This window comes from Amia ocellicauda, unplaced genomic scaffold, assembly GCF_036373705.1.
Source record: "Amia ocellicauda isolate fAmiCal2 unplaced genomic scaffold, fAmiCal2.hap1 HAP1_SCAFFOLD_252, whole genome shotgun sequence".
NCBI classification, from domain to species: domain Eukaryota; kingdom Metazoa; phylum Chordata; class Actinopteri; order Amiiformes; family Amiidae; genus Amia; species Amia ocellicauda.
The window spans coordinates 1,530-26,525 of record NW_027102815.1 but is presented as its reverse complement, the minus strand read 5'-3'; the positions used below and the strand labels follow the sequence as shown (position 1 = coordinate 26,525).

General features: G+C 42.2%; 7 non-coding genes and 7 pseudogenes across 7 annotated transcripts; 5 read left to right on the top strand and 9 right to left on the bottom strand.

Annotated features, from left to right (window-relative positions):
- Positions 1 to 713: 713 nt before the first annotated feature.
- trnay-gua (transfer RNA tyrosine (anticodon GUA)) lies at positions 714 to 802 on the top strand. The gene is given in 2 exon segments: positions 714 to 750; positions 767 to 802. It is a non-coding gene; the product is annotated as a tRNA-Tyr (tRNA).
- Positions 803 to 1,028: 226 nt separating this feature from the next.
- On the top strand, positions 1,029 to 1,101 carry trnak-uuu (transfer RNA lysine (anticodon UUU)). Its single transcript has one exon. It is a non-coding gene; the product is annotated as a tRNA-Lys (tRNA).
- Positions 1,102 to 7,062: 5,961 nt separating this feature from the next.
- Positions 7,063 to 7,151, top strand: trnay-gua (transfer RNA tyrosine (anticodon GUA)). The gene is given in 2 exon segments: positions 7,063 to 7,099; positions 7,116 to 7,151. It is a non-coding gene; the product is annotated as a tRNA-Tyr (tRNA).
- Positions 7,152 to 10,533: 3,382 nt separating this feature from the next.
- trnay-gua (transfer RNA tyrosine (anticodon GUA)) lies at positions 10,534 to 10,622 on the top strand. The gene is given in 2 exon segments: positions 10,534 to 10,570; positions 10,587 to 10,622. It is a non-coding gene; the product is annotated as a tRNA-Tyr (tRNA).
- A 235-nt stretch (positions 10,623 to 10,857) lies between these two features.
- Positions 10,858 to 10,930, top strand: trnak-uuu (transfer RNA lysine (anticodon UUU)). Its single transcript has one exon. It is a non-coding gene; the product is annotated as a tRNA-Lys (tRNA).
- A 1,394-nt stretch (positions 10,931 to 12,324) lies between these two features.
- Positions 12,325 to 12,431, bottom strand: LOC136726379 (U6 spliceosomal RNA). Its single transcript, XR_010808174.1, has one exon. It is a non-coding gene; the product is annotated as a U6 spliceosomal RNA (small nuclear RNA).
- Positions 12,432 to 13,410: 979 nt separating this feature from the next.
- LOC136726380 (uncharacterized) lies at positions 13,411 to 13,529 on the bottom strand (annotated as a pseudogene).
- A 209-nt stretch (positions 13,530 to 13,738) lies between these two features.
- Positions 13,739 to 13,857, bottom strand: LOC136726374 (uncharacterized; annotated as a pseudogene).
- A 210-nt stretch (positions 13,858 to 14,067) lies between these two features.
- Positions 14,068 to 14,186, bottom strand: LOC136726375 (uncharacterized; annotated as a pseudogene).
- A 217-nt stretch (positions 14,187 to 14,403) lies between these two features.
- Positions 14,404 to 14,522, bottom strand: LOC136726382 (uncharacterized; annotated as a pseudogene).
- Positions 14,523 to 14,732: 210 nt separating this feature from the next.
- Positions 14,733 to 14,851, bottom strand: LOC136726381 (uncharacterized; annotated as a pseudogene).
- Positions 14,852 to 15,060: 209 nt separating this feature from the next.
- On the bottom strand, positions 15,061 to 15,179 carry LOC136726376 (uncharacterized; annotated as a pseudogene).
- Positions 15,180 to 15,395: 216 nt separating this feature from the next.
- Positions 15,396 to 15,514, bottom strand: LOC136726383 (uncharacterized; annotated as a pseudogene).
- A 7,544-nt stretch (positions 15,515 to 23,058) lies between these two features.
- Positions 23,059 to 23,173, bottom strand: LOC136726377 (U5 spliceosomal RNA). The gene has a single exon (XR_010808173.1). It is a non-coding gene; the product is annotated as a U5 spliceosomal RNA (small nuclear RNA).
- Between the last annotated feature and the right edge of the window lie 1,823 nt (positions 23,174 to 24,996).

Sequence of the window (24,996 nt, the reverse complement as noted above, 5' to 3'; positions counted from 1 at the left end):
ACTAACCTGCGTAGTTATTTAATGTCTGACTAACAATACTAACGAGAGACTCACCTTCGTCTTACTAACCGGTATTGTAGTTAATGTGTTTATAACCTTTTTTGTTAAACGATTTGTGTGCTATCATATGCGATCCCATGGTCTTTGATTTGGTCACGGAAGTGATTTGTCTTTGATTTGTTGATCTAGAGTTGAATTTTAATTAGCTTTTCCCTTTTGTATAATTAGTGTAGTGCTACATTTAGTCTTTGTTTTTGAATAAATTTAACAATTTATATCTTTGGAATTGGTGTCTGTGTCCAATTATTACAGAAATTGAGTTCTACAAGATTCCAGGATTCGTGATAAGGTGATACTATAAATTCACTTCTTAAATTGAAATTTATAAGTGTACCTTACGATACAACTGATAGCACTGCAACTCAGTGTAGGTGTGCGTTCAGTCCGGCAAACACAACAATTCAGTTATGAAACGCTTTCTACAGGTGATGTATAAATGTAATATTTTCACACATTTGAATAAGTTTGATTTGATACAAGATTTATGAAGTTGACCAAACAAAATGACATAATATTTTTCAGGGGATAAAAATCTCACGACACAATTGGGTAGTCCTCACGGCACACGGGTTGAAAACCACTGAGCCAAGCCACGGTGCTTCTTGGCTTTGCACGGCCACTGAGACTGCCAGGGGAAGACGGTGAGAAGCTTCCCTTCGATAGCTCAGTTGGTAGAGCGGAGGACTGTAGGTTTCAGGCAGCGGGCATCCTTAGGTCGCTGGTTCAATTCCGGCTCGAAGGAAGGCGTGATTATGGTTTGACATCGGTTTTGGACGAGCTCCCAAATGTCAAGCCATTGGAATTGCATGAGGACAAGGAGAAAACACCGGAAATTCGGATTTGCTGTGGAGAACTCGCATTGCCCAAACATCTCATATGCATGTGACCCTGAGCCCAGTTTTCTAAACCGGCCAGAAAGCGGTCTGGAACAATCATGAAGCCAACACATTGTGAAGCACTTCACTGAAGCCCGGGTAGCTCAGCCGGTAGAGCATCAGACTTTTAATCTGAGGGTCCAGGGTTCGAGTCCCTGTTCGGGCGCCTTGTTGACCGAGAGCCATGATGGTGAAAAGCCTGGATGGCCTTCCAGGTGACAATGAAATATGCAGTTGCGTCTAGGCAAGGTGTCTAGTCCTCTTTGCTTCTTTCGGCAAATATCCAGCCTGGGCAAGTGTTGTCTTCCAGAGGCAAGTCAAGCCAGGAACTCTGAGAGATGTTTTTGCCGTTGACGACGTGTCACTTTAGAACAGCACAACATGCATCTCTACTTGACTTGGCACAATCTGTGAGGGTTGGGCCAACACAACGTGTCCACACATTTGCAGGCGTCTTGAAATACTTGGAATGACCTGTGGCCCCATGCCATGCAGAAGTCCACAGCTATGCGTGTCAGCATGCTCTGCTCCTCATCCCCAATGTGCCACTTGTAAGAACTTTGTAAAAAGCGACAGAGAACATGATCAGCAAAGAAACACAATTCTCCTGAGAACGACAATCATCGTGCCGATCGTAATCTCAGTGCATACCTGGATGCCCAACAAGCCAAGCCAGTGGTTCCCAAGCGTTGTAATGCCACGGCACACTTTGCTGAGACCAAAAACCTTCGCGGCGCACCAACATGAAAAAAAAAAAAAAGGATTTACTAGGTATTGTCTCACCTGAATGGCAACAGGCTGCTAAAACTATTATCACACGCACATTGCATGTTAAAGTATGTCAGTAAGGGAGTAATTAAAAGGGCAAATGTGTGAAGTGCAAGGAGTGGCCCTTAGTGGTTAGGTAAAAAAGTACACAGACAAACTAAATAATCCCTTGATACAAATCATTTATTTAGTGCAGACAGACCAAGACCAGCCACAATAAACTATTCGCAGTAAATATAAATTCACAGCAAAATAGGTTCAGTTCACAATATCCTATAACAAGCTGCACAAAGGCAGCGCTAGCAGTGGAAAGAACGAAGAACTGCAGGAGAAACGCCGGGGCTATTTAGAGCCCGATTATTCAACACAGAGGGGGAAAACCAGGGCCAAATGAGACTTAGAGGAACAGGAGACATCCAACAACAGTATAAAGATAAAAAGGAATTCACCACATGTCCCTTTAATCAATTGCCTTGCAGTTCCACTGTGTAGCGTTATGTTGGGTGTATTTTGATAAGAGCATTTGGGCTCTGAGCTGAAGCACTGATCTAAAGAAGACCTCTCCACCCCCAAAGTTATCAGATTTCCTTTGCTCATCAGCTTGGAACTGGTTTGCATCAAAGTGACAGTTTTGGGGTGGATGGCACCGAGAAGAGGCCAAATAGGTTGAATCCTGCTATGAGATGTCTGGAGAAAGGGGCCTGTAGGTGATAAAAACTCTTTGAAGTGGACGAGAGCCGAAATCCCGACATAGAGCTACGAACCCGGGCCAACCGGCACTTCCAAAAGATGGCATGGATTGACATCAGTCATAAATCAAGCCCCCCTCCATTAAGACACTGGGGGCTGAAACCGAAATCCAATCTCAAGAACTCAAGAACCAATCACCTATTGATCTGACAGACTATAAGGAACAGTGCACAGTCTCTCTCTCTCTCTCTCTCTCTCTCTCTCTTTCTCTCTCACCTGAACCAGTAACTCGCTGCCACAGCTCAACCTGTAGCTCTGTTGCCCGAACCGGAACCAGAAACCAACCAAGTCTTTGCCGGCAACAGAAGAGTTAAACTGGGAGAAGGAGATTGAGCCGTACGAAGAATTCTATTAAAGGACTTTATTAAATAAAGAACTTTACAGACTGCGCATGCCCGCCTGTGCCCACCTGATCAGTGGAGTTTTACAGCTGGACAATTGAGTAAGTCGAATGTATATGAAAGTGTTCAGTCATTTAAATAGCTATTTGAGTCTTAAGAAACTTGACCCTTGGAACGAACAGGGCCCTGCTTTCCTCAAAGACTTTGTCTTCAAGTAACTACGGTGGAACCCTGCTTACAAAGAAGATTTTGTGCACAACCTTGGAGCCTTCAAACCAGTGGAAAATCTGTTTGGAAAAGACTCTAATTTCGCGAAACCCCAATTTCCAGGTGCATCGACTGAGTGGAAGTTCTTGGACAAAGCCGAACCGCACTGCCTTTGTTCCAAACCACACGGACCATGTGCCGTGTGCTGTGATCTGAGCCCGAAGACAGAGAGGCCTCTCTGCGACGAAGTTCAGATAAGTTTAACAGTTTGGAGTTCATGATTCATGACATTTGAGAAATCAATTAGAAATGTTATTCTGTGATTCAAAACTCTAGAATGTGTAATATCATTTAGTTTTCTTAAATATAAATGTGTGTTGCATTAAACTGTTTTGTTGATAATTTTAGAAATAAAATCTGTCAACCCCGAGAAATATCTTCTCATTCCTGTTTAACTGTTTAGTCTGAAATTGACACAAGTCAATAGATGTTAGATTATTGGTGGCCCTGCCTATCCTTGATCATTGAATAATAATCAGTTAAGGGAAATTGTGGTAACAAGTAACGATAGGATCTTTCTCGGCACCTAAACGTAAATGAGACTGATATATATATAACGAGAAGTTACCTGACATAAATACTAACCTGCGTACTTATTTAATGTCTGACTAACAATACTAACGAGAGACTCACCTTCGTCTTACTAACCGGTATTGTAGTTAATGTGTTTATAACCTTTTTTGTTTAACGATTTGTGTGTTAGAGCATCAGACTTTTAATCTGAGGGTCCAGGGTTCGAGTCCCTGTTCGGGCGCCTTGTTGACCGAGGGCCATGATGGTGAAAAGCCTGGATGGCCTTCCAGGTGACAATGAAATATGCAGTTGCGTCTAGGCAAGGTGTCTAGTCCTCTTTGCTTCTTTCGGCAAATATCCAGCCTGGGCAAGTGTTGTCTTCCAGAGGCAAGTCAAGCCAGGAACTCTGAGAGATGTTTTTGCTGTTGACGACGTGTCACTTTAGAACAGCACAACATGCATCTCTACTTGACTTGGCACAATCTGTGAGGGTTGGGCCAACACAACGTGTCCACACATTTGCAGGCGTCTTGAAATACTTGGAATGACCTGTGGCCCCATGCCATGCAGAAGTCCACAGCTATGCGTGTCAGCATGCTCTGCTCTTCATCCCCAATGTGCCACTTGTAAGAACTGTGTAAAAAGCGACAGAGAACGTGATCAGCAAAGAAACACAATTCTCCTGAGAACGACAATCATCGTGCCGATCGTAATCTCAGTGCATACCTGGATGCCCAACAAGCCAAGCCAGTGGTTCCCAAGCGTTGTAATGCCACGGCACACTTTGCTGAGACCAAAAACCTTCGCGGCGCACCAACATGAAAAAAAAAAAAAGGATTTACTAGGTATTGTCTCACCTGAATGGCAACAGGCTGCTAAAACTATTATCACACGCACATTGCATGTTAAAGTATGTCAGTAAGGGAGTAATTAAAAGGGCAAATGTGTGAAGTGCAAGGAGTGGACCTTAGTGGTTAGGTAAAAAAGTACACAGACAAACTAAATAATCCCTTGATACAAATCATTTATTTAGTGCAGACAGACCAAGACCAGCCACAATAAACTATTCGCAGTAAATATAAATTCACAGCAAAATAGGTTCAGTTCACAATATCCTATAACAAGCTGCACAAAGGCAGCGCTAGCAGTGGAAAGAACGAAGAACTGCAGGAGAAACGCCGGGGCTATTTAGAGCCCGATTATTCAACACAGAGGGGGAAAACCAAGGCCAAATGAGACTTAGAGGAACAGGAGACATCCAACAACAGTATAAAGATAAAAAGGAATTCACCACATGTCCCTTTAATCAATTGCCTTGCAGTTCCACTGTGTAGCGTTATGTTGGGTTTATTTTGATAAGAGCATTCGGGCTCTGAGCTGAAGCACTGATCTAAAGAAGACCTCTCCACCCCCAAAGTTATCAGATTTCCTTTGCTCATCAGCTTGGAACTGGTTTGCATCAAAGTGACAGTTTTGGGGAGGATGGCACCGAGAAGAGGCCAAATAGGTTGAATCCTGCTATGAGATGTCTGGAGAAAGGGGCCTGTAGGTGATAAAAACTCTTTGAAGTGGACGAGAGCCGAAATCCCGACATAGAGCTACGAACCCGGGCCAACCGGCATTTCCAAAAGATGGCATGGATTGACATCAGTCATAAATCAAGCCCCCCTCCATTAGGACACTGGGGGCTGAAACCGAAATCCAATCTCAAGAACTCAAGAACCAATCACCTATTGATCTGACAGACTATAAGGAACAGTGCACAGTCTCTCTCTCTCTCTCTCTCTCTCTCTTTCTCTCTCACCTGAACCAGTAACTCGCTGCCACAGCTCAACCTGTAGCTCTGTTGCCCGAACCGGAACCAGAAACCAACCAAGTCTTTGCCGGCAACAGAAGAGTTAAACTGGGAGAAGGAGATTGAGCCGTACGAAGAATTCTATTAAAGGACTTTATTAAATAAAGAACTTTACAGACTGCGCATGCCCGCCTGTGCCCACCTGATCAGTGGAGTTTTACAGCTGGACAATTGAGTAAGTCGAATGTATATGAAAGTGTTCAGTCATTTAAATAGCTATTTGAGTCTTAAGAAACTTGACCCTTGGAACGAACAGGGCCCTGCTTTCCTCAAAGACTTTGTCTTCAAGTAACTACGGTGGAACCCTGCTTACAAAGAAGATTTTGTGCACAACCTTGGAGCCTTCAAACCAGTGGAAAATCTGTTTGGAAAAGACTCTAATTTCGCGAAACCCCAATTTCCAGGTGCATCGACTGAGTGGAAGTTCTCGGACAAAGCCGAACCGCACTGCCTTTGTTCCAAACCACACGGACCATGTGCCGTGTGCTGTGATCTGAGCCCGAAGACAGAGAGGCCTCTCTGCGACGAAGTTCAGATAAGTTTAACAGTTTGGAGTTCATGATTCATGACATTTGAGAAATCAATTAGAAATGTTATTCTGTGATTCAAAACTCTAGAATGTGTAATATCATTTAGTTTTCTTAAATATAAATGTGTGTTGCATTAAACTGTTCTGTTGATAATTTTAGAAATAAAATCTGTCAACCCCGAGAAATATCTTCTCATTCCTGTTTAACTGTTTAGTCTGAAATTGACACAAGTCAATAGACGTTAGATTATTGGTGGCCCTGCCTATCCTTGATCATTGAATAATAATCAGTTAAGGGAAATTGTGGTAACAAGTAATGATAGGATCTTTCTCGGCACCTAAACGTAAATGAGACTGATATATATATAACGAGAAGTTACCTGACATAAATACTAACCTGCGTAGTTATTTAATGTCTGACTAACAATACTAACGAGAGACTCACCTTCGTCTTACTAACCGGTATTGTAGTTAATGTGTTTATAACCTTTTTTGTTTAACGATTTGTGTGTTATCATATGCGATCCCATGGTCTTTGATTTGGTCACGGAAGTGATTTGTCTTTGATTTGTTGATCTAGAGTTGAATTTTAATTAGCTTTTCCCTTTTGTATAATTAGTGTAGTGCTACATTTAGTCTTTGTTTTTGAATAAATTTAACAATTTATATCTTTGGAATTGGTGTCTGTGTCCAATTATTACAGAAATTGAGTTCTACAAGATTCCAGGATTCGTGATAAGGTGATACTATAAATTCACTTCTTAAATTGAAATTTATAAGTGTACCTTACGATACAACTGATAGCACTGCAACTCAGTGTAGGTGTGCGTTCAGTCCGGCAAACACAACATTTCAGTTATGAAACGCTTTCTACAGGTGATGTATAAATGTAATATTTTCACACATTTGAATAAGTTTGATTTGATACAAGATTTATGAAGTTGACCAAACAAAATGACATAATATTTTTCAGGGGATAAAAATCTCACGACACAATTGGGTAGTCCTCACGGCACACGGGTTGAAAACCACTGAGCCAAGCCACGGTGCTTCATGGCTTTGCACGGCCACTGAGACTGCCAGGGGAAGACGGTGAGAAGCTTCCCTTCGATAGCTCAGTTGGTAGAGCGGAGGACTGTAGGTTTCAGACAGCGGGCATCCTTAGGTCGCTGGTTCAATTCCGGCTCGAAGGAAGGCGTGATTATGGTTTGACATCGGTTTTGGACGAGCTCCCAAATGTCAAGCCATTGGAATTGCATGAGGACAAGGAGAAAACACCGGAAATTTGGATTTGCTGTGGAGAACTTGCATTGGCCAAACATCTCATATGCATGTGACCCTTTTCAATATCCAGCCTGGGCAAGTGTTGTCTTCCAGAGGCAAGTCAAGCCAGGAACTCTTAGAGATGTTTTTGCCGTTGACGACGTGTCACTTTAGAACAGCACAACATGCATCTCTACTTGACTTGGCACAATCTGTGAGGGTTGGGCCAACACAACGTGTCCACACATTTGCAGGCGTCTTGAAATACTTGGAATGACCTGTGGCCCCATGCCATGCAGAAGTCCACAGCTATGCATGTCAGCATGCTCTGCTCCTCATCCCCAATGTGCCACTTGTAAGAACTGTGTAAAAAGCGACAGAGAACGTGATCAGCAAAGAAACACAATTCTCCTGAGAACGACAATCATCGTGCCGATCGTAATCTCAGTGCATACCTGGATGCCCAACAAGCCAAGCCAGTGGTTCCCAAGCGTTGTAATGCCACGGCACACTTTGCTGAGACCAAAAACCTTCGCGGCGCACCAACATGAAAAAATAAATAAAAGGATTTACTAGTTATTGTCTCACCTGAATGGCAACAGGCTGCTAAAACTATTATCACACGCACATTGCATGTTAATGTATGTCAGTAAGGGAGTAATTAAAAGGGCAAATGTGTGAAGTGCAAGGAGTGGCCCTTAGTGGTTAGGTAAAATAGTACACAGACAAACTAAATAATCCCTTGATACAAATCATTTATTTAGTGCAGACAGACCAAGACCAGCCACAATAAACTATTCGCAGTAAATATAAATTCACAGCAAAATAGGTTCAGTTCACAATATCCTATAACAAGCTGTATTTAACGAAGTGGTTAAACGTTACAAAGGGCATTACAATTGTTGAAAAACAATAGCACACGGATCAAACATGCTATCCCCGCCGTTTTATTCGATTTGATTAGACGTTTCGCGACCGAAATGTTTTGTGTGCAGACTGAATGCACACCTGAGCCGAGCACGATCACAATACATATCCACAGTTAATCTAAGCAGTATCATATTGTAACCGTTTCGGTCTGTTATCAACCCTTCCGGATCCAAAACCAGGAGTCAGACACCCTTTTCGGTGGACACGCTGTTGACTTCTCACAAGCACCATCTGCCTTCACAAAGGCAGCGCTAGCAGTGGAAAGAACGAAGAACTGCAGGAGAAACGCCGGGGCTATTTAGAGCCCGATTATTCAACACAGAGGGGGGAAACCAAAGCCAAATGAGACAAAGTGACAGTTTTGGGGAGGATGGCACCGAGAAGAGGCCAAATAGGTTGAATCCTGCTATGAGATGTCTGGAGAAAGGGGCCTGTAGGTGATAAAAACTCTTTGAAGTGGACGAGAGCCGAAATCCCGACATAGAGCTATGAACCCGGGCCAACCGGCATTTCCAAAAGATGGCATGGATTGACATCAGTCATAAATCAAGCCCCCCTCCATTAGGACACTGGGGGCTGAAACCGAAATCCAATCTCAAGAACTCAAGAACCAATCACCTATTGATCTGACAGACTATAAGGAACAGTGCACAGTCTCTCTCTCTCTCTCTCTCTCTCTCTCTCTCTTTCTCTCTCACCTGAACCAGTAACTCGCTGCCACAGCTCAACCTGTAGCTCTGTTGCCCGAACCGGAACCAGAAACCAACCAAGTCTTTGCCAGCAACAGAAGAGTTAAACTGGGAGAAGGAGATTGAGCCGTACGAAGAATTCTTTTAAAGGACTTTATTAAATAAAGAACTTTACAGACTGCGCATGCCCGCCTGTGCCCACCTGATCAGTGGAGTTTTACAGCTGGACAATTGAGTAAGTCGAATGTATATGAAAGTGTTCAGTCATTTAAATAGCTATTTGAGTCTTAAGAAACTTGACCCTTGGAACGAACAGGGCCCTGCTTTCCTCAAAGACTTTGTCTTCAAGTAACTACGGTGGAACCCTGCTTACAAAGAAGATTTTGTGCACAACCTTGGAGCCTTCAAACCAGTGGAAAATCTGTTTGGAAAAGACTCTAATTTCGCGAAACCCCAACTTCCAGGTGCATCGACTGAGTGGAAGTTCTTGGACAAAGCCGAACCGCACTGCCTTTGTTCCAAACCACACGGACCATGTGCCGTGTGCTGTGATCTGAGCCCGAAGACAGAGAGGCCTCTCTGCGATGAAGTTCAGATAAGTTTAACAGTTTGGAGTTCATGATTCATGACATTTGAGAAATCAATTAGAAATGTTATTCTGTGATTCATAACTCTTGAATGTGTAATATCATTTAGTTTTCTTAAATATAAATGTGTGTTGCATTAAACTGTTTTGTTGATAATTTTAGAAATAAAATCTGTCAACCCCGAGAAATATCTTCTCATTCCTGTTTAACTGTTTAGTCTGAAATTGACACAAGTCAATAGACGTTAGATTATTGGTGGCCCTGCCTATCCTTGATCATTGAATAATAATCAGTTAAGGGAAATTGTGGTAACAAGTAATGATAGGATCTCTCTCGGCACCTAAACGTAAATGAGACTGATATATATATCACGAGAAGTTACCTGACATAAATACTAACCTGCGTAGTTATTTAATGTCTGACTAACAATACTAACGAGAGACTCACCTTCGTCTTACTAACCGGTATTGTAGTTAATGTGTTTATAACCTTTTTTGTTTAACGATTTGTGTGTTATCATATGCGATCCCATGGTCTTTGATTTGGTCACGGAAGTGATTTGTCTTTGATTTGTTGATCTAGAGTTGAATTTTAATTAGCTTTTCCCTTTTGTATAATTAGTGTAGTGCTACATTTAGTCTTTGGTTTTGAATAAATTTAACAATTTATATCTTTGGAATTGGTGTCTGTGTCCAATTATTACAGAAATTGAGTTCTACAAGATTCCAGGATTCGTGATAAGGTGATACTATAAATTCACTTCTTAAATTGAAATTTATAAGTGTACCTTACGATACAACTGATAGCACTGCAACTCAGTGTAGGTGTGCGTTCAGTCCGGCAAACACAACATTTCAGTTATGAAACGCTTTCTACAGGTGATGTATAAATGTAATATTTTCACACATTTGAATAAGTTTGATTTGATACAAGATTTATGAAGTTGACCAAACAAAATGACATAATATTTTTCAGGGGATAAAAATCTCACGACACAATTGGGTAGTACTCACGGTACACGGGTTGAAAACCACTGAGCCAAGCCACGGTGCTTCTTGGCTTTGCACGGCCACAGAGACTTCCAGAGGAAGACGGTGAGAAGCTTCCCTTTGATAGCTCAGTTGGTAGAGTGGAGGACTGTAGGTTTCAGGCAGCGGGCTTCCTTAGGTCGCTGGTTCAATTCCGGCTCGAAGAAAGGCGTGATTATGGTTTGACATCGGTTTTGGACGAGCTCCCAAATGTCAAGCCATTGGAATTGCATGAGGACAAGGAAAAAACCCCGGAAATTCGGATTTGTTGTGGAGAACTCGCATTGCCCACACATCTCATATGCATGTGACCCTTTTCACCCTGAGCCCAGTTTTCTAAACCGTCCAGAAAGCGGTCTGGAAATATCATGAAGCCAACACATTGTGAAGCACCTCACTGAAGCCCGGGTAGTTCAGCCGGTAGAGCATCAGACTTTTAATCCGAGGGTCCAGGGTTCAAGTCCCTGTTTGGGTGCCTTGTTGACCGAGGGCCATGATGGTAAAATGACAATGAAATCTGCAGTTGCGTCTAGGCGAGGTGTCTAGTCCTCTTTGCTTCTTTCGGCAAATATCCAGCCTGTTGTCTTCCAGAGGCAAGTCAAGCCAGGAACTCTGAGAGGTGTTTTTGCCGTTGACGACGTGTCACTTTAGAACAGCACAACATGCATCTCTACTTGACTTGGCACAATCTGTGAGGGTTGGGCCAACACAACGTGTCCACACATTTGCAGTCGTCTTGAAATACTTGGAATGACCTGTGGCCCCATGCCATGCAGAAGTCCACAGCTATGCGTGTCAGCATGCTCTGCTCCTCATCCCCAATGTGCCACTTGTAAGAACTGTGTAAAAAGCGACAGAGAACGTGATCAGCAAAGAAACACAATTCTCCTGAGAACGACAATCATCGTGCCGATCGTAATCTCAGTGCATACCTGGATGCCCAACAAGCCAAGCCAGTGGTTCCCAAGCGTTGTAATGCCACGGCACACTTTGCTGAGACCAAAAACCTTCGCGGCGCACCAACATGAAAAAATAAATAAAAGGATTTACTAGTTATTGTCTCACCTGAATGGCAACAGGCTGCTAAAACTATTATCACACGCACATTGCATGTTAATGTATGTCAGTAAGGGAGTAATTAAAAGGGCAAATGTGTGAAGTGCAAGGAGTGGCCTTTAGTGGTTAGGTAAAAAAGTACACAGACAAACTAAATAATCCCTTGATACAAATCATTTATTTAGTGCAGACAGACCAAGACCAGCCACAATAAACTATTCGCAGTAAATATAAATTCACAGCAAAATAGGTTCAGTTCAAAATATCCTATAACAAGCTGTATGTAACGAAGTGGTTAAACGTTACAAAGGGCATTACAATTGTTGAAAAACAATAGCACACGGATCAAACATGCTATCCCCGCCATTTTATTCGATTTGATTAGACGTTTCGCGACCGAAATGTTTTGTGTGCGGACTGAACGCACACCTGAGCCGAGCACGATCACAATACATATTCACAATTAATCTAAGCAGTATCATATTGTAACCGTTTCGGTCTGTTATCAACCCTTCCGGATCCAAAACCAGGAGTCAGACACCCTTTTCGGTGGACACGCTGTTGACTTCTCACAAGCACCATCCGCCTTCACAGAGGCAGCGCTAGCAGTGGAAAGAACAAAAACGGAGGGAAAATTCGCTTGCGCCGAACGGGGTCGAGAGATCCGCTGTGACGCAGGAGTGCGAGAGGACTCGACACCACCGAGCACGGGCGCGAGAGGGAGAGATACCCACGGTGTGAGAAACCGCCCGCGACGCAAGCACCAGATGCCCGCAAGGACAATGGGAACCGGCGCGCTACCGAGAAACTGACCAAGATATGGAACGCTTCACGAATTTGCGTGTCATCCTTGCACAGGGGCCATGCAAATCTTCTCTGTATCGTTCCAGTTTTATTATACGTATTGCCGTCGCGAACACAAGGGCTGGGTTAGAGAGCACCCGCCTTTGTACCCAGGTGGGCCGGGGGAGCGAGGCGACTCGCTGTTTGGGGCCGGGAAGCCTGTCCCACTCCCTGCTCGTTGGCGGTGAGGCCGGGGGCCTTCCCTGGAGAGACTCTAGCGCCTCTCTTTCACCAAACGTCCGTACCACCATGGCAGACAGGGACACTTCACCCCATCCCCATGCCGGGCAGAGGCATGCTGGGGGAATGTGCAAATCCGGAGAGGTAATCAATCAACCGTAATCCCAAGTGTCATTGGAAAACGGAGCAGAAATCCACTACAATCCCCGATACGCCGAAGTAGTGGGCAGAGATGCTTCCCCCCTGCCAGCCGCCAGGCGGAGCGGCCGGGGCTGCGCTGGTGAGGTGAGGTGTATCGTATCGTATCGTATCGTATCTTGATGTTCCCTTACAGCCCCCCTCCCCTGAGCCATTAACGATGACTCCATACCTGGTCTGCAATGATTAGCTCACAATGTGGGCTGCAGGACGTGCGTGACCTGTAGATTTCTCCACTGCACCTGTGTAACGTCTTGAACACGTCATTGGTACTAAGCCTTGGTGGGTAATTTGATTCTGAATTGCACCATTATAAAAATCTCTTGTGCCTTGGCAAGTCGCACAGGAAGAGGGCGTCTGCTAAGAAAGAAGTAGTGAGAAATGACAATCGGTCGCCTGCCCCGTTTAGCTTCCGAGATCTGACGAGATCGGGCGCGTTCAGGATGGTGTGGCCAAAAGCAGAGAGGCCTGGCTGCATGATGTCGCTTAAAGGCTGGTGGGTATTGACGGAACTTCCAGCAAAAAAAAAAAAAAAAAAAAAAAAAATGGAGGGAACAATATCAGTGCAGCAAAGGGTGTTGTAAGTAGCGGGGTACGTGTAAAATTCTTCAATTATATCTCCTCCAGACAGAAAGAGAGTATTAAGAGCTACGATGAAGTTACCCAAGTGACGTAAAAAGCTTGCAGCACCTGGTATTTCCAGGAGGTCTCCCATCCAAGTACTGACCAGGCCCTGACCCGTTTAGCTTCCGAGATCTGACAAGATCGGTAGCGTTCAGGACGGTGAGGCCGCAAGCCGAGACGCCTGGCTGCATGATGTCTCTTAAAGGCTGGCGGGTATTGACGGAACTTCCAGCAAAAAAAAAAAGAAAAATGGAGGGAAAAATATCAGTTCAGCAAAGGGTGTTGAAAGTAGCCGGGTACGTGTACATTTCTTCAATTATATCTCCTCCAGACAGAAAGAGAGAATTAAGAGCTACAATGAAGTTACCCAGGAGACATAAAAAGCTTGCAGCACCTGGTATTTCCAGGAGGTCACCCATCCAAGTACTGACCAGGCCCTGCCCCGTTTAGCTTCCGAGATCTGACAAGATCGGTAGCGTTCAGGACGGTGAGGCCGCAAGCCGAGACGCCTGGCTGCATGATGTCTCTTAAAGGCTGGCGGGTATTGACGGAACTTCCAGCAAAAAAAAAAAAGAAAAATGGATGGAAAAATATCAGTGCAGCAAAGGGTGTTGAAAGAAGCCGGGTACGTGTACAATTCTTCAATTATATCTCCTCCAGACAGAAAGAGAGAATTAAGAGCTACAATGAAGTTACCCAGGAGACGTAAAAAGCTTGCAGTACCTGGTATTTCCAGGAGGTCACCCATCCAAATACTGACCAGGCCCTGCCACGATTTGCTTCCAAGATCTCACAAGATTGGGCGCGTTCAGGACAGTGTGGCCGCAAGCAAAGAGGCCTGGCTGCATGATGTCTCTTAAAGGCTGGCGGGTATTGACGGAACTTCCAGCAAAAAAAAATAAAAATAAAGAAAAATGGAGGGAAAAATATCAGTGCAGCAAAGGCTGTTGATAGTAGCCGGGTACGTGTACAATTCCTAAATTATAACACCTCCAGACAGAAAGAGAGTATTAAGAGCTACGATGAAGTTTCCCAGGAGACGTAAAAAGCTGGCAGCACCTGGTATTTCCAGGAGATCACCCATCAAAGTACTGACCAGGCCCTGCCCCGTTTAGCTTCCGAGATCTGTCGAGATCGGGCGCGTTCAGGACGGTGTGGACGCAAGCCAAGAGGGCTGGCTGCATGATATCTCTTAAAGGCTGGCGGGTATTGATGGAACTTCCAACAAAAAAAAAAAAAGAAAAATGAAGGGAAAAATACCAGTGCAGCAAAGGGTGTTGAAAGAAGCCGGGTATGTGAATAATACTTCAATTATATCTCCTTCAGACAGAAAGAGAGTATTAAGAGCTACGATGAAGTTACCCAGGAGACGTAAAAGCTTGCAGCACCAGGTATTTCCAGGAGGTCTCACATTCAAGTACTGACCAGGTCCTGCCCCGTTTAGCTTCCGAGATCTGACGAGATCGGTCGCGTTCAGGATGGTGTGGCCGCAAGCCAAGAGGCCTGGCTGCATGATGTCTCTTAAAGGCTGGCGGGTATTGACGGAACTTCCAGCAAAAAAAAAAAGAAAAATAGAGGGAAAAATACCAGTGCAGCAAAGGGTGTTGAAAGTAGCCGGGTACGTGTACAATTCTTCAATTATATCTTCTCCAGACAGAAAGAGAGTATTAAGAGCTACGATGAAGTTCCCCAGGAGACGTAAAAAGCTGGCAGCACCTGGTATTTCCTGGAGATCTCCCATCCAAGTACTGACCAGGTCCTGCCCCGTTTAGTTTCCGAGATCTGACGAGATCGGGCGCGTTCAGGACTGTGTGTCCGCAAGCCGAGAGGCCTGGTTGCATGATGTCTCTTAAAGGCTGGCGGATATTGACGGAACTTCCAGAAAAAAGAAAAAAGAAAAAGAAAAATGGAGGAAAAAATATCAGTGCAGCAAAGGGTGTTGAAAGTAGCCGGGTACGTGTACATTTCATCAATTATATCTCCTCCAGACAGAATGAGAGTATTAAGATCTACGATGAAGTTACCCAGGAGACGTAAAAAGCTTGCAGTACCTGGTATTTCCAGGAGGTCTCCCATCCAAGTACTGATCAGGCGCTGCTCCATTTAGCTTCCGAGATCTGATGAAATCGGGCGCGTTCAGAACGGTGTGGCCGCAAGCCAAGAGGCCTGGCTGCATGATGTCTCTTAAAGGCTGGAGGGTATTGACAGAACTTCCAGCAAAAAAAAAAAAAAAAAGAAAAATACACATACCACGTGGGCAATTCTAGAGCGTCCCCTAGAGTACAAACAGTGTATCGTGCCTACAAAAGTTTTCTTGTTACTAACCTTTGGAATCTGGATTTCTGGACAAAGCTCTCCAATAACTATTACAGAACTTAGTTCTTTTCAGTCTAAGATTCCTCTCACGGGGCACCAATTATGTAGCGTAAGGTACACTTATAAATTTCAATTATAGAAGTGTATTTATAGTATCACCTTATCACGAATCCTGGAATCTTGTAGAACTCAATTTCTGTAATAATTTGACGCAGACACCATTTCCAAAGATATAAATTGTCAAATTTATTCAAAACAAAGACTAAATGTAGCACTACACTAATTATACAAAAGGGAAAAACTAATTAAAATTCAACTCTAGATCAACAAATCAAAGACAAATCACTTCCGTGACCAAATCAAAGACCATGGGATCGCATATGATAACACACAAATCGTTAAACAAAAAAGGTTATAAACACATTGACTACAATACCGGTTAGTAAGACGAAGGTGAGTCTCTCGTTAGTATTATTAGTCACACATTAAATAACTACGCAGGTTAGTATTTATGTCAGGTAACTTCTCATTATATATATATATATATATATATATATATATATATATATATATATATATATATATATCAGTCTCATTTACGTTTAGGTGCCAAGAAAGATCCTATCATTACTTGTTACCACAATTTCCCTTAACTGATTATTATTCAATGATTAAGGATAGGCAGGGCCACCACTAATCTAATGTCTATTAACTTGTGTCAATTTCAGAATAAACAGTAAAACAGGAATGAGAAGATATTTCTCGGCGTTGACAGATTTTATTTCTAAAATTATCAACAAAACAGTTTAATGCAACACACATTTATATTTAAGAAAACTAAATGATATTACACATTCTAGAGTTATGAATCACAGATTAACATTTCTAATTGATTTCTCAAATGTCATGAATCATGAACTCCAAACTGTTAAACTTATGTGAACTTCGTCGCAGATAGGCCTCTCTGGCTTCCGGCTCAGATAACAGCACACGGCACGAGTTCCGTGTGGTTGGAACAAAGGCAGTCCGGTTCGGCTTTGTCCAAGAACTTCCACTCAGTCGATGCACCTGGAAGTTGGGGTTTCGCGAAAGTAGAGTCGTTTCCAAACAGATTTTCCACTGGTTTGAAGGCTCCAAGGTTGTGCACAAAATCTTCTTTGTAAGCTGGGGTTCCACCGTAGTTACTTGAAGATGAAGTCTTTGAGGAAAGCAGGGCCCTGTTTGTTCCAAGGGTCAAGTTTCTTAAGACTCAAATAGCTATTTAAATGACTGACACTTTCGTATTCAGTCAACTTAGTCAATTGTCCAGCTGTAAAACTCCACTGATCAGGTGGGCACAGGCGGGCAGTGCAGTCTGTAAAGTTCTTTATTTAATAAAGTCCTTTAAAAGAATTCTTCGTACGGCTCAATCTCCTTCTCCCAGTTTAACTCTTCTGTTGCCGGCAAAGACTTGGTTGGTTTCTGATTCCGGTTCTGGCAACAGAGCTACAGGTTATGCTGTGGCAGCGAGTTACTGGTTCAGGTGAGAGAGAGAGAGAAAGAAAGGCCGTGTTTGTCCTTTATAGTCTGTCAGATCAATAGGTGATTGGTTCCTGAGTTCTTGAGATTGGATTTCGGTTTCAGCCCCCAGTGTCCTATTGGAGGGGGGCTTGATTTATGACTGATGTCAATCCATGCCATCTTTTGGAAATGCCGGTTGGCCTGGGTTCGTAGCTCTATGTCGGGATTTCAGCTCTCATCCACTTCAAAGAGTTTTTATCACCAACAGGCCCCTTTCTCCAGACATCTCATAGCAGAATAACAAACTATTTGGCCTCTTCTCGGTGCCATCCTCCCCAAAACTGTCACTTTGATGCAAACCAGTTCCAAGCTGATGAGCTAAGGAAATCTGATAACTTTGGGGGGGAGAGGTCTTCTTTAGATCCGTGCTTCAGCTCAGAGCCCAAATACTCTTATCCAAATACACCCAACATAACGCTACACACCACATCCCAAAGATGCTCTATTGGGTTGAGATCTGGTGACTGTGGTTGCCAGTTTAGTACAGTGAACTCATTGTCATGTTCAAGAAACCAATTTGAAATGATTCGACCTTTGTGACATGGTGCATTATCCTGCTGGAAGTAGCCATCAGAGGACGGGTACATGGTGGTCATAAAGGGATGGACATGGTCAGAAACAATGGGCCGTGGCATTTAAACGATGCCCGATTGGCACTAAGGGGCCTAAAGTGTGCCAAGAAAACATCCCCCACACCATTACACCACCACCACCAGCCTGCACAGTGGTAACAAGGCATGATGGATCCATGTTCTCATTCTGTATACACCAAATTCTGACTCTGAAATCGAGACTCATCAGACGTATGTATGTATGTATGCATGTCCAATTGCTTTGACAATACAAATGCACTGAATTGAGAGAGAGAGAGAGAGAGAGGTAGTCCAGACCGCTGCAAAATTCCTGCTGAAGTGATCTGGATCACCACACAATGGCCCAAGGACCACTGCAAACTTGGATTTCAATGTATTTGTGTAATGTGTGTTGCAATAGCACCTACCATGTTCCTTTGTGGTGATCTGGTTAATTCTGATCTGGGAAAACCACAATCCTGCAGGTTTAATAAGTCTCTCTACACATCAGTCCCTGAGTACCTTCAACCAATGGTCATTTTGACCAATTAAGCCCAAGATTTGAGTCAATTAAGTTGTCAAGGACTACCCAGTGAAGACGTGAACTCACGACTAGGTCACACTGTGAGCTCACCAGAGCAGACATTACACTGAGCTCACTGTGAGCTCACTTAGTGCTTTTCCAGCGACATGGTGATGGTGCTGGAGCCGGAGCCGCTGCCCTTACTCGGTGGCTAACCCACCTCTATGTTACAAATGTTCCCTAAACACTTATTTTGCAAGATCAATAAAAATCCTTTAGGAAATTTAAACTTTTACTGACACACATAGTTAATAGCAATGTATTATAACTTTACCAAAAATAATAATCTGTATATCTTTAATTGTTTAGACATTATTAAGATATAATGCATCTTTCACATAGGGAACATTTGTAACATGTTAGGAAAAACAAACAAATGATTTGAAAATATTCATAATTACAGCATACAATTTGTCAGGCTTCATAAGAATGGTATTTATAACATACTCTGTAAAAATCAAGCAAATAGCATTTGTGGTTCACAAGAAAATATATATATATATATATATATATATCAAAGCTATCAGACTATAGCAGCCGTTGTATGAAGACACATACGATTATACAGCATTATTTGGCAGCTTCGCAAGACCTAATTTTAAACGTTGTTGGTAAGTTAGATAATTAGTGGGGACCCTCTATTTGCAGTTCTTCCCCTCCATAATTGCTAAAATAAAGTTTTACTGACATTTTATTGACCCTACCACTGCATAGGGCATATCTGTAACATGAACGCTACTGAATGGCACATACATTGAAAACTACAGAGAACTGAGACAAATCCACTTTACACTTCATAAATAATCTTAAAACGTTTCCAACCAAGGCAACACCCACTTGAAATACATTAATTCTCATTTTTGGTAAACAAAAAGAGAGATTGTTACATATGTTCCCTATGATGCATCTACAGAGAGAGAGAGACAGACAGACACTAACACTCTCTCTCTCTCTCTCTCTCAGCTGGGAGTGTGTGGGAGGGGTCTGCAGTGAGCGGGAGTGCTGCTGAGAGCTCTGTCCTTTGGCTGCGTTTTTTTGTTGCTTTACTTTTTTCAGTTTGTTTATTTTGTCTTCTGTTTTCAGTGCTTTTCTTATTGTGGGGGAACAGGGGAGGGGAGGGGGGAGTACCGGTAGTTCTTCCCGGGTCGGGGGGTCGGACCCCCTGAATGCGTCTTTGATAAGAAAAACTGACCCGACGCCATGGAGTCAAGATCGCTCCGGTGCAGTTCTGCCCCCTAGAGCAGTGTGTGTTAGCGGTTGGGGAGGTAGCAGGGTGTGAAAATATCAAGTCTGCTGCCATTGTTATCTTCTTAAAAACCACTGATCTGCTCAATCAGCTAGTGGCTAATGGCACAGTGTTAGACGACACTTTCACCCCGGTGTTGCCGCTCGCTGCTCCTGCCCGGAAGGTAACGCTGTCTAACGTCCCTCTGTTCATCCGCACCGGCTCGGGCAGCTGATGTCCGGCATTAAGAGGGTCCCGCTGGGCTGCAAAGCCCCGCAACTGAAACACGTCGTGTCCTTCCGAAGGCAGCTGTATATGATCCTCAATAACATCAATGAGGATCTTAATGTCTCCGAAGTTGGATCTCTCTTTCTGCCACCACCACGAAGATTGCTCTTTAGTAATGTTGGAAAGTCAAAGACAGCAACCGTCAGGGTTCTTGCATATGACGTATTCGTGCTGCACCTCTCTGCAAGGATCCAGGACAGTTTGTCAATGTAAACTCCAGTGCCTGGGAATATTTCCACCTAAAAGACAATGGTAAATAAAAAACAAGTTTATCCCCAAACTATTCTTATATTATGTTAAGTGGAATACTCAGACATTATCAGTGAGGCTGTGATTTTGTTACAGAAATGTGTTATTAAAGACCACAGTATGTCTCAATTCTAAGTTTATTAATTTACAGACATAATAAAGTCAGTGAATCTGTGACACCCATAATTCAATTACATTCTTATTATCAACTATAACTATGAATATACCTGATAATGTAGCATCATTAGATTGTTTACAACCAATATTTGTTTTCAATATATATATTTTTACCTTGTCTTTGTAATATTGTAGACCAAGAGTGTTACACCTGTTTTGGTGATTCTTTGTCAGATTCAGAACAATTTGCTGTGGGGCTGTCAGAACCACTTGATGGTGACACACTTTTGTCTTCATTGCTGATAAATGTGGCTTTTGTTACAATTTTTTTCAGATTGTCCAAAATTGATTGATAATCATTTCTAGTAATATATTTAATACAAAGTGAAAACAAAACCATCAATGCCTGCAATTATACTTGAGAGACTTGCTCTATGTTATTGGCAAACTGACCTTTTTGTGGGTCATTAACATTAGCTACGAAAAAAATAAAAAAGATAAAATACAACAATTACCAGGTCTAATGTAATGCATATAGTCATTAATGTAGGATTATGAAGTTATGTTGAAAAACTTTATTTAATAATCAGTATTATTAAACTATTAGACAGTGCACATTACGAGTCTGTATTGTGGTTCTAGATTACTTCAGTATGATCAACTATAATACATTACTCTGGAATCTAAATTACTTAAGAATAACATTTATCAAGGTAAGGAATTATTTGCTATAAATAAAAAAACTTACCATCAACCATACGGTTTCGAAGACATTGGTTTTCATTTTTAAGTCTTGTGTTTTCCTTTTCGAGCTGCTTAACTTTTTGCTGTAGCTCAACTTCACTGGACTCTTTAAATGTCTGTAGAATGTGATGGGATCTAATTCTTGAAGCTCCATCGGTTTTCTTTCTTATTTTGTGCTGTATTCAGAGAGAAAAAGAGTTTAAAATGAAATTATATATATATATATATATATATATATATATATATATATATATATATGAAAATGATTAAAAAAAAACAATCCTGCAATACATTTATTTAATATTTGCAGTAATTATCTCACCGGTAACTGTGGTTCATCAAGGTCACTATCATCTGAAATTTGAAGTTTTTTGTTTGTTTTAGGTACTCTCTTCATTTTAGGAGAGGGCATTTTTGTTAGGTCATTAAGTTTTCTTCTTAGTTCACCTTCTTTTCCTAAAATAAAAATAAAATAAATAAAACCCTGCATTATGTCCACAGATATTTGGGGATTATATTTATTTGTCATAAAAATACTGTGCTTTGACCATACAAATTAAGATGAACAGCCAACACTGAATCAAAACTGAAGTTAAATTATATCTGGTTTAATTTATTTTGTGATTTGGGGGATTTTATTGTAAAGCACAACACACAATAAATCGTTCTTACAAATGCCAGTCAAGTATGACGAGTTTTTAGTGCCCTCACCACCACCTACCATGTTATAAGAGTATGTTAGAAGTACAACACATTAATAACTTAAACATTCATTTCAAATATACTGTGATTGTATATATCAAATAGCATGTAAAGACTTTAATGTTTTTTTTTTTTAAATAAACATTTTTACCAGTCATAATGATCTGCGCTTCATGGACAGGCCATCCACCTTTTGGAGGTTTGTTCATTGTCTCTCCACTCTGCTCTGAAGTTTCGAGTCGTCTCTTCGTCATCATCAGCAATGCTGAATAAATCAAAATTGCGAAAGCAAGCAGTGGGAATCACGCTGTAAGAGTCTTTGTCGACCCCGCTTTCCCACTTCACCAACGCGTGCATCACCGCCATACTACCTTCACCTTCTCATCCGTTTTTTCTGCGCGTTTTTCCCCCGACAAGTCACGGCACAAAAAACAGTCCCGCTCTGCATTCTGGTACTTGGCGTTCTTAATAACACCAACAGGGTGTAATCGCATAGACCACTCGAGTATAAAGTACTACATATCCCATCAGTTACAGTTTTTTTTCATCTTCTGAAACTGCAATTTAGCACTTTCAACTGTTTCTTAGTGATTCCTAGAATTACTAACCGGTATTGTAGTCAATGTGTTTATAACCTTTTTTGTTTAACGATTTGTGTGTTATCCTATGTGATCCCATGGTCTTTGATTTGGTCACGGAAGTGATTTGTCTTTGATTTGTTGATCTAGAGTTGAATTTTAATTAGTTTTTCCCTTTTGTATAATTAGTGTAGTGCTACATTTAGTCTTTGTTTTTAAATAAATTTGACAATTTATATCTTTGGAATTGGTGTCTGCGTCCAATTATTACAGAAATTGAGTTCTAAAAGACTCCAGGATTCGTGATAAGGTGATACTATGAATTCACTTCTTTAATTGAAATTTATAAGTGTACCTTACGCTACATATATATATATATGTATGTATGTATGTCCAATTGCTTTGACAATACAAATGAATTGAATTGAGAGAGAGACAGACAGACAGACAGACTGACAAACAGAAAAACAGACAGACACAGATACACACACACACACACACACACACAGAGCCAGCCAGCCAGCCAGCTCAGCGATGACATCACGAGCCTCTCTCAGCTGACTGCTATGACATCACAGAGCATGTACATTCCGTTGCTTGCCGTCTGTCAACCACTCAGTCACTGCCAGCCAGACTGGCTGGCTGGCTGGATGGGGGGGCTGCTTGCTGCTGCTGCGTACCTTAGCAAGCTTATTTGCTTGACCGGCCTTCCTCCTCCGCCCACATGCCCACCTATGCCCGATCTGCTGTTCACCTGGATCACAGCTCCGCCCCAACAAGGCAGAGCCTCCCAAAAATGGTACAAACTCACCCACGATCCCCTCCACGGAAAGCTTTAGCAAAAGGCAAAAGCGTTATACGTAATGAAGAGGAACCCGAGTCCAAGACGCATCCGACCAGCCATACATATTTGTGTGTATTAAAGATCACATTTTCTTACATTTAGTTTTTCTGTACTTTATTACATCTTATTGTGATTTATAAATGTATTGTTTCTTTTCCATATGTATGTATGTATGTATGTGTGTGTGTGTGTGTCTGTCTCTGTGTGAAAGTTAGTGTGTGTGTCTGTACGTGTGTGTGCCTGTCTCTGTGTGAAAGTGAGTGTGTGTGTGTGTATGTCTCTCTGTGAAAGTGTGTGTGTGTGGGGGTGTGACAGTGTGTGTGAGTGTCTGTCTGTCTGTCTGTCTTGTTGTCTGTCATATAACTCGCACATCTGTGAGGGCACCATTTTTGCAGAAGAGATGTACACATTTTGGAGCAACATATGCTGCCATCCAGACCTCATCTTTTCCAGTGACGTCCCTGCATTTTCAAAAAGATCACATTTTATTACATTTTGTTTATCTGTACTTTATTACATCTTATTGTGATTTATACTTGTAATGTTTCTTTTCCATATATATGTATGTACAGTGGGGGAAAAAAGTATTTGATCCCCTGCTGATTTTGTACGTTTGCCCACTGACAAAGAAATGATCAGTCTATAATTTTAATGGTAGGTGTATTTTAGCAGTGAGAGACAGAATAACAACAAGAAAATCCAGAAAAATGCATTTCAAAAAAGTTATAAATTGATTTGCATGTTAATGAGGGAAATAAGTATTTGACCCATTTTCAATGCCCTGGCTTAGGGAAGGAGGTTCTCACCCATGATTTGACGGTACATGGCCCCGTCCATCGTCCCTTTGATGCGGTGCAGTTGTCCTGTCCCCTTAGCAGACAAACAGCCCCAAAGCATAATGTTTCCACCTCCATGTTTGATGGTGGGAATGGTGTTCTTGGGGTCATTCCTCCTCCTCCAAACACGGCGAGTTGAGTTGATGGCAAAGAGCTTGATTTTGGTCTCATCTGAGACCACTTTCACCCAGTTCTCCTCTGAATCATTCAGATGTTCATTGGCAAACTTCAGACGGGCCTGTATATGTGCTTTCTTGAGCAGGGGGACCTTGCGGGCGCTGCAGGATTTCAGTCCTTCATGGCATAGTGTGTTACCAATTGTTTTCTTGGTGACTATGGTCCCAGCTACCTTGAGATCATTAACAAGATCCTCCCATGTAGTTCTGGGCTGATTCCTCACCGTTCTCATGATCATTGAAACTCCACGAGGTGAGATCTTGCATGGAGCCCCAGACTGAGGGAGACTGACAGTTATTTTGTGTTTCTTCCATTTGCGAATAATCGCACCAACTGTTGTCACCTTCTCACCAAGCTGCTTGGTGATGGTCTTGTAGCCCATTCCAGCCTTGTGTAGGTCTACAATCTTGTCCCTGACATCCTTGGACAGCTCTTTGGTCTTGGCCATGGTGGAGAGTTTGGAATCTGATTGATTGATTGCTTCTGTGGACAGGTGTCTTTTATACAGGTAACGAGCTGAGATTAGGAGCACTTCAACAGAGTATGAAAGACACCTGGGAGCCAGAAATCTTGCTGATTGATAGGGGATCAAATACTTATTTCCTTCATTAACATGCAAATCAATTTATAACTTTTTTGAAATGCATTTTTCTGGATTTTTTGGCTGTTATTCTGTCTCTCACTGTTAAAATACACCTACCATTAAAATTATAGACTGATCATTTCTTTGTCAGTGGGCAAACGTACAAAATCAGCAGGGGATCAAATACTTTTTTCCCCCACTGTACATACATATATATGGAAAAGAAACATTACAAGTATAAATCACAATAAGATGTAATAAAGTAC